Consider the following 12,443-nt stretch of genomic DNA (forward strand, 5'->3'; position numbering starts at 1 on the left):
TAAACGCTAATATTTTCTTTGCCTCACCAAAGATTTAAAAAAAATAGTATTGGATAAACAAGACTACAAATCGTACTTGTTTTCTTGAATTTATCCGACTCGTATCAGAAATGCTTACACGGCTCGACAAGCCTAGCCTCGCAGTGTAAACCTTTTTTGAACTTGGCTGATAAATTGTCTGAAAAAAAAAATGACACTGACTGCGTATTCTCTATATAATTACCTTTGTCAAAAGGCAAGGACCAGTTGAGTGAGGCGCTGTACTGAACGCAAACAGGTTTTCAAAGTGTTTGCAGTTTAACAAAATGCTAAACACACCGTTAAGATCTGTTTCTTGAAAAGAATTAGATTCATCATAACCGTCTCTAGGTAAAAAGCATTTGCCAATCTGCCAACCACTAGAACACCATTGTTCCGCAAATGTATGAGTCCATGTTGGATTGCCATACCTATGTTTGTTAACGATTTCATCACGAACCTTGTCGCATATATACTTTTGACACAGACGAGGTTGTTTGTGCGGTTCGTAATGCATCGACTTGCATCTATTCCAATCTTTTATTTTGCATATTCCTTTTGGACATTTCAAAACGTTCGCAGTGCAGCAATCAACACATGTCATATTTTCTGGCAGATTTAACTGTAAATGAACTGTTTTGTAAATGCACGTTTTGAATTCTTCAAGACCTTCGACCACGAATGTTTCTAAAGCAGTCTTTATTATTTCAATTGCATCCCATGCCTTACTCCAGTTCTTCCGTTCTTGTTTCGGTATGATGGACATTCTAAAATAAATCATAAACAAAAACTCTTAAAATTAGCTGCGCTATATCATATGTAAAATCACCGTGAAAATAAACTTATCAAGTATGATTCATTTTGCCTGACGTGTTTTGGTCCAGTGATAATAAGAGCTTTCTCTTTTATAATTAAATAACTAATGAGGTGTTGAGCTTAAATGACACACCATTTATCTTAAGGGGAAAATACCTTTGTTATAACGCATATCATCTCAATTGTACAAGTTTTTCTTTTATGTGTAAAAGTACGTATTGACAGATTTTCGCATCAAAAGATGTCTTTTAACTGTTTACTGTCCCCAAAAGTTTACATAACCATTATAGCAATAAAACAATTTTTTTGGGTTTCTTTTCCGAGACTGGAGCAAGGGGTTTTCGACAAGTTAAAGCAAACTCGCTACCTTCCCCACTCCGGTATTTCTACATGACCATGCATTATATACGCTCTCTTAGTAAAAAAAGTACAGGTCATTAACAAATTATCTACGAAAAGCGCTAGACACGTTTTAATATATTACAGATTCCGATTTAGGATTATCGATAAAGGTAGATCAAGCCCTATACTTTTTTAAAGCCGTATACAATTTAATATAAAAAACTTCAATTTGGGTAACATAATATCAATAGTGTGCATTTACTCTGGTTGCACGTAAGGAAAAGAAAGGTCTTTAACGAGATATATGAGAAAAAACTCGAATTATGTCAAAAAACACGTTGGTTGTTTGTCACAGTTTTAGTTGTGGGTTATCCGCCTTTGCGCACGTGTTTCATTGTAGACTTCAATGTTAAAAATAAAAAAATCATTCCTTTATCCGCAGAAATGTTGTGAAAAATTGTAACCCTCATGGTTATGGGTGTATTTTATCCCAATCAACAGGACATCATACATAAGATTTTTAATAGTTCACTTCTTTTAATAATGATAGACTTTCAGTCAGTCTATAATGAGATACAATCATACGAAATATGGTAGTAGTTATTCCTGAGCGACTGGATCTGAAATATATACAACAATAAAATACTCAACAATAAAACAATAGTTCTGTTATAGTGGCCTTAACATGTATTTTATATGACTCATATAAGATTCAGGTACAACAGTGACAACAATAATTATAAATACAAAAACGCAGCATACAACACCTTACAAATAATGAATTAAGAATATTTCATTAAACACATTTATACAATTTATACAATTCTTACCAATTTATGGAATTCATAAAGACTGCATGATCATTGTAAACTGGGTCATGCGAGTTGTGTATCGTGTTATTTCTTAAAAGTTGACCCAGCATTTGTAAAAATATTGCAAGACATATACATTTCCAGAAAGGAAATTCATTTCTGCGTTGAATAAGACCGAGATCGTGAAAATCGCTGCACAGTTGATGAAGATATGGCTGTTGAAAGCGATGCACCCCGTTTTGGGGTGATTTTGAGTTGCATACCTCGTTATATATATATATTTGATAGTGAATTATTTTTTTCATAACATTTAATTTTTCGGCGTCAGCTGAATACGCCAGCTTTTCACCTTAGCCTGACCTTTGTTAGCGTCCAATAGAATTCAAATAAAACTTCCCGCGGCCAAGTACAGATGAATACACTTCATTGACTGCATTGGCTGCTTTGATAATACCACTAGAACATTGGAAACATGTCCGCGTCTTTGTAACACTGTTTTACTGCGTGTTCAGCATGAAACAGTTTTATCTCTAATAAAAAGGCTTTATAGATAGAACAGTTTTACACTCAATCTCGACATCAATACAGTTTGTGCGTACATCTTTTATTTTCAGAGGATTTTCAGCGCGAGAACGTTGTGTTCTTAAAGGCCATGTTCTCATATTTAGTACTGACTTCCATATTCCTGTCAACATGTTATATGTAAAAGTATAAAGAGCAGTGGAAGCGATGCCTCACTTTAATGTGTTGCATTTCAACCCGCGAGGTATAAGGGGTCAGTTCGCGGTTAGTGTGTTTGAATGTCAGAGTTTATATACAGGTCAGACCTTCTGTGCTGTTCGGAGTTCGCGGTCAGTTATATAATAGTTATATAATAAAGACGCTATAGCGTGAACTAGGTGAACCAGAATTTTCTTTACCACCAGAAAGATGTGAAATGAAGATATCCAGCGATATTATTTTATGGCATGTCAATAACAGATTCTTAATGTGTTTTCAACAATACCATGATTAATATTATTTTTAATTAATTAACAAGAATTATTCCATCATATTTACTAATGTATTATTGCAGCATATTGACTAATGTATTAAGTATGAGCGCGATGATTCTCGATACTGTTAATAATCGAATCAAATACACGTAGCAATTCCCGATAAACCACTCAAACAGGTTTGTTCGAAGAACGCGCGTATACATATTTAAAATATGTACGGAGACTTCGCGTGTGGCCGGTTGACTTTGGTTTTCTTTTTTGTATCTATAGGTTTATGACCAGCAATATGTAATAATGTAAAATAAGCCGCGAAAACTCCGCGTAACATCCCGTACTGCGTTTGATGCAGCTAAAAACTGCACATAAAAAGATATTAGCTATCCTTGATCTCATTCATTTAAATCTTTACCTTCCATAAACTCCAACCACAATCAACGCCGTATATCTTTTTTAAAGATATTTCTTGTTCGTTATAATATGATTATTTATCATTCAAAATGACGTTTTCACGAATCTATATCATAGCCACACGCTAACCACCTGTGGACCTATCCACAAATTAGAAATTTATTAAAGAACAACGCAAACAGCGATTTTAAATAAATACACATAAAATAACAAATTGCAGTTTAAAAGTCAACATGTTACGAAGCAGACATGCCTCGCGTTTTACAGTATATACATGTACTGTGCATGCGTTTAATTAAAACACTTCACATTTAAATGTATGAATTGTGAAATCTTATTCAGTATAAAATGTGTTAAAATAAATAAATAATGAAAACCTTTAGAAAGATATTCCAACACTTACCTGCGGAAAATAGTTATTATATACGTAGTCTCATTTATCACTTTGTCTTTTTCTTAAAATAAATTCGTTCAGCCATGTGGATAAATATAACATTTCAATACGTAAAATGATATCTCTTCAAATACTCGGTCTGCTCTATATCTGCCTGGTGAAGAACACTCGATTATATACTTCTTGATGTTTAAACTTGATCGTGCAAGTATGGACTATAACGGGCGATTTACGAACAATAATAAAATCGATTTTCATTTTTATTATCTTTTTCGGCTGTAGATCAATATTAAATCGTAATCATATACCATTTTTAAAGCTTCTTCGTCACATGGCCAGAAAGACAAAAACAACTACAACAACATTTGTTCGTGATGCTTTTCAACTATGATAAAATGACAGTTGTAGAACGTTGTAGAAAACTTCAGCTTTTGACTCTTAAACGATGGTGGAGAAAAACAACAAATATCAAAAGGTGGTTGCACAATATAACGCCTCAGGTATCATGTTTGCGAATGGAGGTAGCAGACACCTTTTCGATGTACAGTAACTTCAGGATCTGTAAATTTTGATTTGTGATCAACACTTGATGTTGATCACAAATACTCTAAAAAACTTTCCAAATAAATATTCACGTATCCTTTGTCAAAAAGATGTTCTGTACGTTTTTAGGATCCAAACCGTTGTTTATACCGGTGTATAAAACGGCAACGTGATAACAACGCGATTGACCCAGTTACAGTTCTCTTAATAATTAGAATTGAACCTTCTAATGGACTGGTCTTTAAGGTTAACTCGGAAATATATTTACCATAACGCTTTTTAAAGTACGAGTAAAAATGAAAAGTGGAGTAAACAAATTGGTTAAAACCTAACCTTCGCGTTCAAAAAAGGAACAACTGCTAAGTGACATTAAGACGGATTTGTATTTTACAGGTGTCAAAAACATTACATTGGTATTTTTCACGAGTGATTCTGTAAGTCTTTCATAGCTCCTGTAAAAGGAAGGAAAGCTTTCATGTAAATTATTTATATCCATAAAACAATTTTCTTCTGCAACTGCACCTTTTGTATTCCATGTTAAAGATGAAGGAGTTTAAATGCTTTTGTACTTGATGATTGGTTTCAAACCGTTACGTTATCAGAATGGAAGTTTTAATCTGAAAGGGCTGAAAATTGAAAGGGACATACCCTCCCGCGTCATCCGGAGAGGCAAGTGATGGGCAATCGATGATTGCCCCCCCCCCCATCTCCCATTGTTCTTTACTCATTCATACTAACTATTGATTATAAGAAAAATTAATGACTACTCGATTAATGGCAAAAGTAACACACATACTATTCAGTGTTTAACTATTATTTTGCGAAAGAGTCATACAATTCAATATTCCCTAAGGCATAACAGTACAATGTGTTTGTTTCCATTAACGCTACCGACCATATTATTGGTGCTAATTGTTTGTGTATTCGATAAGTTTGATAATTCGATAATATTCGCTTAATTAACTTTTTCATTTTAAGAAAGTATGTTGCATAAACGTTAGGAAAATTATGTTATTAAACAGACTTATACAACAAGATAAGTCCAGGGAAAAATGGTTGTATTATGAAAAAAGGGCCTACGAAAAATAAAAGTTATTTATCTTCATTTTGTGCAGATGTTAGTGGAAAGCAACTACACATTGCATTTGCCTAGCCTGTATCTATAAAATACTATTCATAATTTCCCGCATAAAAAAGTAGTTCAACGGCTGTCAAGTTTATGTTTTTCAAAATGTAAACGCGGTTGAAATCGATTTTTATTTACTGTAGTCTGTACATGACTCCTTCTTCAACGCCATATCCACCACAATTATATCACTCGCCAGTTTACCAGTTTATTATTACACTAAGCACATTTACAAATGCGATATGGGGTACACTAATACAAATGCACATGCACGATACAGGATAGACTGCGGGTATACGCAATTATTATTGTGTGTGAATATCTATTATATATACATACATTAACATTTACAATAAACATTATCAACACTCGAACTCTAGACATGTTTGGCATCCCTAGTGTTTGCAAAGTGTCATTACATCAGGTACGTTGTTATTTTCGTATGTTATTGGTCACACGTTGCGAAAATGTATCACATGCTTACTAAATAAGGCTTACAGTTGATAAACTGTAAATGCATAAATAATAAAACATGTGCGCATACAGCAGAAACAAAACACACACACTGAATAACGATGATTTAATTGTGTTCAAAAAAATTAGATGTGTCGTTATTTTATGCATTTAAACATACATGTTGCTTTATTAATTAGTACAATGTCCGATGATGTAGACCTTACGATTGTGTCTATCTGGTTTAAGTGCTGGTGTAACCAAGCTGAAAGATTAGCGGTTCTAGGGGGGAAATGTCCGATCGTGCTTGGAATTATATCCTCCGAAAGAGAAAATAAATGACAATAATAATATCACAGGAGTTAGCCTATATAGTCTATAGAGACTATAGAGGGGGGTCTATTTTTATTATTTAGCAATTACATTAACTTTTTGAATAGAATTTCAAACTCCTGCATCAATATACATGTACTGTTTTGTGGCTATAAACGCTTTGTTAGACAGGATATACTCTATATGTTGATGATGCATTATGTACACGAATACGAGTACTTGAATGTTCGCAAAGTATTCGCGTGTATAGTAATCATTAAAGCTGTGGTGCTATTTACTAAAGGTGTTCGTTATTATTTACTTAAAAATAACTATATCATTTCCCAGTCACTAATTATCAAATTCGTGACAAAACATAAGGTAAGTTACTACAGTCAAGTAATATGTGCCAAGCCGGAGTGGTCTATGAAGACATCCATGTAACTAGCGGCGGAAGGTCGGTGCCTCTAGTAGACTACCAAGGTCGCAGCCAGTCAGAGTCCGAAAGTTGGACGATTCATATCGTATGCCAAATGTGAAAATCAGGCACCCATATAAGAAAATGAGGTCTCTCTTGTCTGAAAAGGAAGCTATTCATATACCTGGGAGCGCTAAAAAAGATGGCCATTCTCGACCCCCCCCCCCGGAATTAAGTCATAGAGTGTGATCCAATTATGGCATATCTTTGTGTTTCACACAGAAGTGGTCAGTTTTACACCTAACTTGACGTAACACTCATAGAAAACATACCATATCGCTTTGCTTAGATGACTGGCCATGATAAAATACCACTCGCTAGGAAATGTTCCAATTTTCAAATTTCCCGCTTCATGATCATTGGTTTACGTGTCTTTTGTTTACGTCAATACAACATCAACAACAACATCTTCGAATAAAATAAACATTTTAATTAACTGACAAATAAAAACAAACACATTCTATTAATTTATAGGAATATTTATTATTACATATAAAATAAAGAATATATTTCTTGTTGTTTTTGTTATCGAAGTGAAATTACATGGCAGATTCGCAGTGAATAAAAAACGGGACGATTGCACGTTACCGGTACGTAAAAAAGAATGGAAAAGCGTATAATTGTATCGTTGCTAAGCGCCCAATACCTAACACCTAACGCAACACCTAATACTCCTTTTTATCCTATATATTTCCTTAGTATCGGGAGCTACCGCCCCCAAATCCCCGCTTTGTCGATAGTGGTAAACAACTGCGTACCGGTAGAGTGCAATCTAGCCTAAAAAACAACAACAACACGCAATGGATCCGACGATGAGCGGAAAGTGTTGAATAATTGTGAATTAAGAGGAAGGTAATTCACGGTAAGCAGTGTTCGTAGTTTCTTTCACTGGCCTTTTGATTATTATACCATGGGTCGATGTAGGGTACCCTGTTTTTTTCCAGTAATTTCCCTTGTTTACTGGAAAATGGGCGGGTCCGGTGTCTGCTGCGTTTCATTCCTGTAGTGTAGTCTTTATACTATTCAGGGGTATTATTTTATTTAGCCATAAGATTAGCTTTATGGATAGAATTTCAAACTCCTGTGGTTATCAAGTCTCTCATGGGCAAAGCCATTGTTGTAGAAGTGATCCATTCACATGGAATACATCCTTCGAATTCCCTCCATTGTTGTCATTAGCGGAGATTTAGTGAATAAATAATTCATATATCATAAATGACAGCTTCTAAATAGCGAAACAAGCCAATTTATGCAGTAAGAAAGTTTTGACTCGAGACTCTCATGGGGGCAGCCATTGTTGAATGTTGAAACACGAACGACAACTATGCTAGGAGAATGTTATCAATGAAAATCATCGAGGTCGAGGTATTTATTGGAAAAATCGAGTTATCTCAATCGGACTGGCTCGGTATTTTACATAGGTCGACATAGTGAAGAATTTTTTTGATGGTTATCAGACCTTAGATGATGCCAGCATCGTCAATAAATTAACCAATCAAACTCGCCGGGTTTAAAATAGAACCAAACGGAAAAAACATAACTTTAGTTTGTTTCAGAAGTACAGGTAGACAAACAGGTTTTTCAGGCCAAAGGAAATAATGTTTATTTCTCAGGTCAACATCAGCATTTCCCCAATCTTATTTTATCTCGATCCTCTCTTCTATTTTCTATATAAAGTTTAACACCATGTCACAATTGTTAATAACTGTTTGCAAAAGATGCATTGTCATTGTATACTTATGTGTCACTGTATTTGTGATTTGAGCTTAATAAAGGTTATGGTGTTGTTGTTGTTAATTATGTGAATTGCTATCACAAATTCTATATAAGTAAGTTATGTTTTATGTCGCATGGACAACACTGTTAAGATGAAGATAATAGTATTTATTAAAATGTGTTCCGATCATCTGATTAACAATGATTGCATGTAAACCTAAATTTCTTGAACCATAAATATATTTTAAGGCGTCAGAATAAGATCTCTTTTTACACGTACCTTTGATAAATCGTAACCCTTCTATCCCCTCTTTCTCTTATCCGTCATGAATATACAATCAACATGAAGGCATTGCTTATATCATTTAAATGCTGACTTTTGTTTATGAAAACGTTTAAATATTGCTTAAACTATTTCGAAATTTTACTTAAACGGACACCAGTATGCTGCATGATGGTACACTTAGCTTACGCTATTTGTTACTCCGATCGTCGCACCCGCTTGCAGCTATATAATAAATGCTATGCGTGCCCGGTTACCATAATGGAGCTTTATTTTCATTGACTCGAGACGGCCAATCACGAGCCGCGATCTTACAGACAGAAATTCCCTGTATGACACATTGTTGAACATACACATGCTCGTTCAAATATATCTGAAGTTTCAAAATGAAAGTTAGCGTATTCGTGGATACTGCGGTGTATTAGTTCAGATGAATAGCTGGCTACAAAGCCATGTCATCAGCTGGCCATACTGTTATGTCATCAACAGGCTATAAAGCTATGCAGTTCGCACAGGCTAGTCAGGGACGACACTTTCCGCTTTTATGATATTTTCGTTTAAAGATAGTATTTAGCAAAAATCCAGTTTAGGCGGAAAGTGTCGTCCCTGATATAAGGTATTTTAAATATTATATAATACGTGTATTTATGTATAATGTAACACATAGGTAACGCCTTTTGATATTAAGGTCGCGCTCTGCATCTAGCAAACGTCTAATTCATTTCATTAGTTTTTCTTTTGTCGTGAAATCCAAGATATTTACCGTGTGTTATTTTGTTTATGTTTACATAAAACCGATTATTTGTATGACATTGATTTGGTTATTGTTAAGAATCGATGTTACGCGAAGCCGTTTAGTTAACGTTGAATACTTATGTATGAAATTATACACTAAGCTTTATTTGCGTAAAGTTTGTCTATAAGTTTCCATTAACTATAGGTAACTCCATTCTTTTCTTTATTACTCAGGCATTATTAAGTCGTATCAAAGCGGTATGTTTACTTTTTTTCTTTGTTTAAGCTTAGTAAATCTAAACGATTTACTGATAGGAAATGCAAATATTCATTTAAATCAACTAACATATGCCCTTATTTATCAGACGAAAGTTAGAAGTGACCATCAGAATAATCCAAGAAAATATATGTGACTGGCCTGGTTTTCTGCTGCTCGAACCCCGGACTGGCAGTCCAACGCTACAACAAAATAACAAGATGACTGAGTTGGTATTCAGACGCTCGAACCAAGGACTGACAGTCCAACGCTACAACAAAATGAGCAAGATGACTGGGCTGGTATTCAGACGCTCGAACCCAGGACTGACAGTCAAACGCTACAACAAAATGAGCAAGATGACTGGGCTGGTATTCAGACGCTCGAACCCCGGACTGACAGTCCAATGTTACACCATATAGGCCATATAACTGAGCTGGTATTCTGAGGCCCGAACCCCGTCTGGCATTACATTGCTACACCAAATGAGACTGATGACTGAGTTTGTATTCTGACGCTCAACATCCGGACTGACAGTCCAATGCTGCACCAAATGATGCAGATGACTGGGCTGGTATTCTGACGCGTGAACAACGGACTGGCAGTCCAATGCTTCACCAAAGGAGCCAGATGACTGGGCTGGTATTCTGACGCTCGAACCCCGATCTGAGAGTCCAATGTTACACCGAATGACCGGGCTGGTATTCTTATGCTCGAACCCCGGACTGGCAGTCCAATGCTACACAAAATGAATCAGATGACTGAGTTGGTATTCTGACGCTCGAACCCCGGACTGACAGTCCAATGATACACCAAATAGGACAGATGACTGAGCTGGTATTCTGACGCTCGAACCCCAGACTGACAGTCCAATGCTACACCAAGTAAGACAGATGACTGAGCTGACATTCTGACGATCGAACCCTGGACTGACAATTCAATGCTACACCAAATAAGACAGTGACTGGGCTGACATTCTGATGCTTGGACCCAGCGCTGAGACCATTGCTTCACCAAGTAAGACAGGCGACTGGGGAGCAACAACAGGAACACACATTACTATAAAATCAACAGCATTTTGAAAGAATCACTTATAATAGTCAACTACAAACATTTGTATTAAGAGGAAACTATCTATGAATATAATACTTTAAACTGTAAAGCGTTGAATGCCTTTTGTCGCTTTTTTATTTTTATATCTGTTCTTTCCGCTCTTCTTTGATTATATTGAAAATTGAATAAAATCATTTTTGTTTGTATTGCTGTCGCTTGCTATAATTTATCGGGGCAAAATTAAATAAAGCATCTGATGAAATTTAAAATTAAACACGCTATAAGCGGATCGAATCATTCAAGTCTTAATTTATGCAGAAAGCAACATAATAAATCAACAGAACTAGATAGCTTGGTAGCTGACGGTATCCTGGTATGTAAAGCCAGTGTGTGTCATATTGTGGGAAATTAAAACGAATTAAAATGTTTAATTCATGCTAACTTTAGACGATTTTACAACATGCAGACCTTCGTCTATAAGGATGTAGCGATACGAGCCACAGCTAGATGAAATAACGCTTAGATTTTATATGAGCTTCGATGCAAGAAAACAGGCTTAATGTATGTGCGTAAAGTGTCGTCCCTGTGCAGTATGCATAGACTTGTCACGGACACTTTCTGCCTGAGCTGGATTTTCGCTAACATGATACCTCTTTTAAACGATAAACACCATAACAGCGGAATGGGTCGTCCCTGATTCTGGAACGACACTTTGGGACGACACTTTACGCCTATCTATTAAGCACCGTATTCCCAGAGCGATCCTCATAGCTTAATGCCTTGTATACAAGCGAGCTTAAATCCGAGGATGGTACAATGCTGGTCTGTCGGTTGGTCTTTAAGTTTTCGGTCGATAAACCACTTTCATTTCCACGCATCCATATAGTCAACTTATTTGTATCAATTACCATCACTATTGTGTGTTTTTAATGTTGTATGTATGAAATGGCATTTATTTGGCTCTGTACACAAGAACTACGTTAGTTAAGAAGACCAAGTTTTCTTGCCCTGATATTCGCTAACAACGATACTCAGACATAATTATAAGTGTGTTTTTATAAGTCAGCTGCTAGCTGCATTACATAATATTAAGAATGCATCATAGTTACATAATAAAACTATGGGTTTTTCTTCATTGAAGTTTCAGAAATTGTAGTTTGCAATTGTCCCTTTCGTCTATAACATCAATATGCGAATCTAAAGAAATACGTATAATGTATGTACATGGCAATATTATCTGAAAGAATTAAATACGTCACCTAATTGAACAGCAAACAATGCCAGAGTAATTGCAAATTTGACAGAACACATGTCTTTCAATATAATCAGGAAATGATTATCACGTTTTATGTTCACATTAACCCATTTATGCCTAGTTGACTCTCCCATCCATCTAAATTGGATCAATTTATTTCCATCATTAGCGATGTCTGGTAAATGTATTTCTATATTTAGAATATTTCTTAAAATAATCCTTAAAGCAAACAGCGCAGACCCTGATGAGACGCCGCATCATGCGGCGTCTCATCTGGGTCTACGCTGTTTGCCAAGGCCTTTTTTTAGACGCTAGGCATAAATGGGTTAAAGTCATTTATAGAACATAAAATTTCGTAACCGTTTAATGTTCTGATTGTGATAATAATCCACTTAAACTGTATATCAGGTAGTTTTGACAATTTACAGTAAATGCATACCCGTTA

This window comes from Dreissena polymorpha, chromosome 9 (genome assembly GCF_020536995.1).
Source record: "Dreissena polymorpha isolate Duluth1 chromosome 9, UMN_Dpol_1.0, whole genome shotgun sequence".
Classification (NCBI taxonomy): domain Eukaryota; kingdom Metazoa; phylum Mollusca; class Bivalvia; order Myida; family Dreissenidae; genus Dreissena; species Dreissena polymorpha.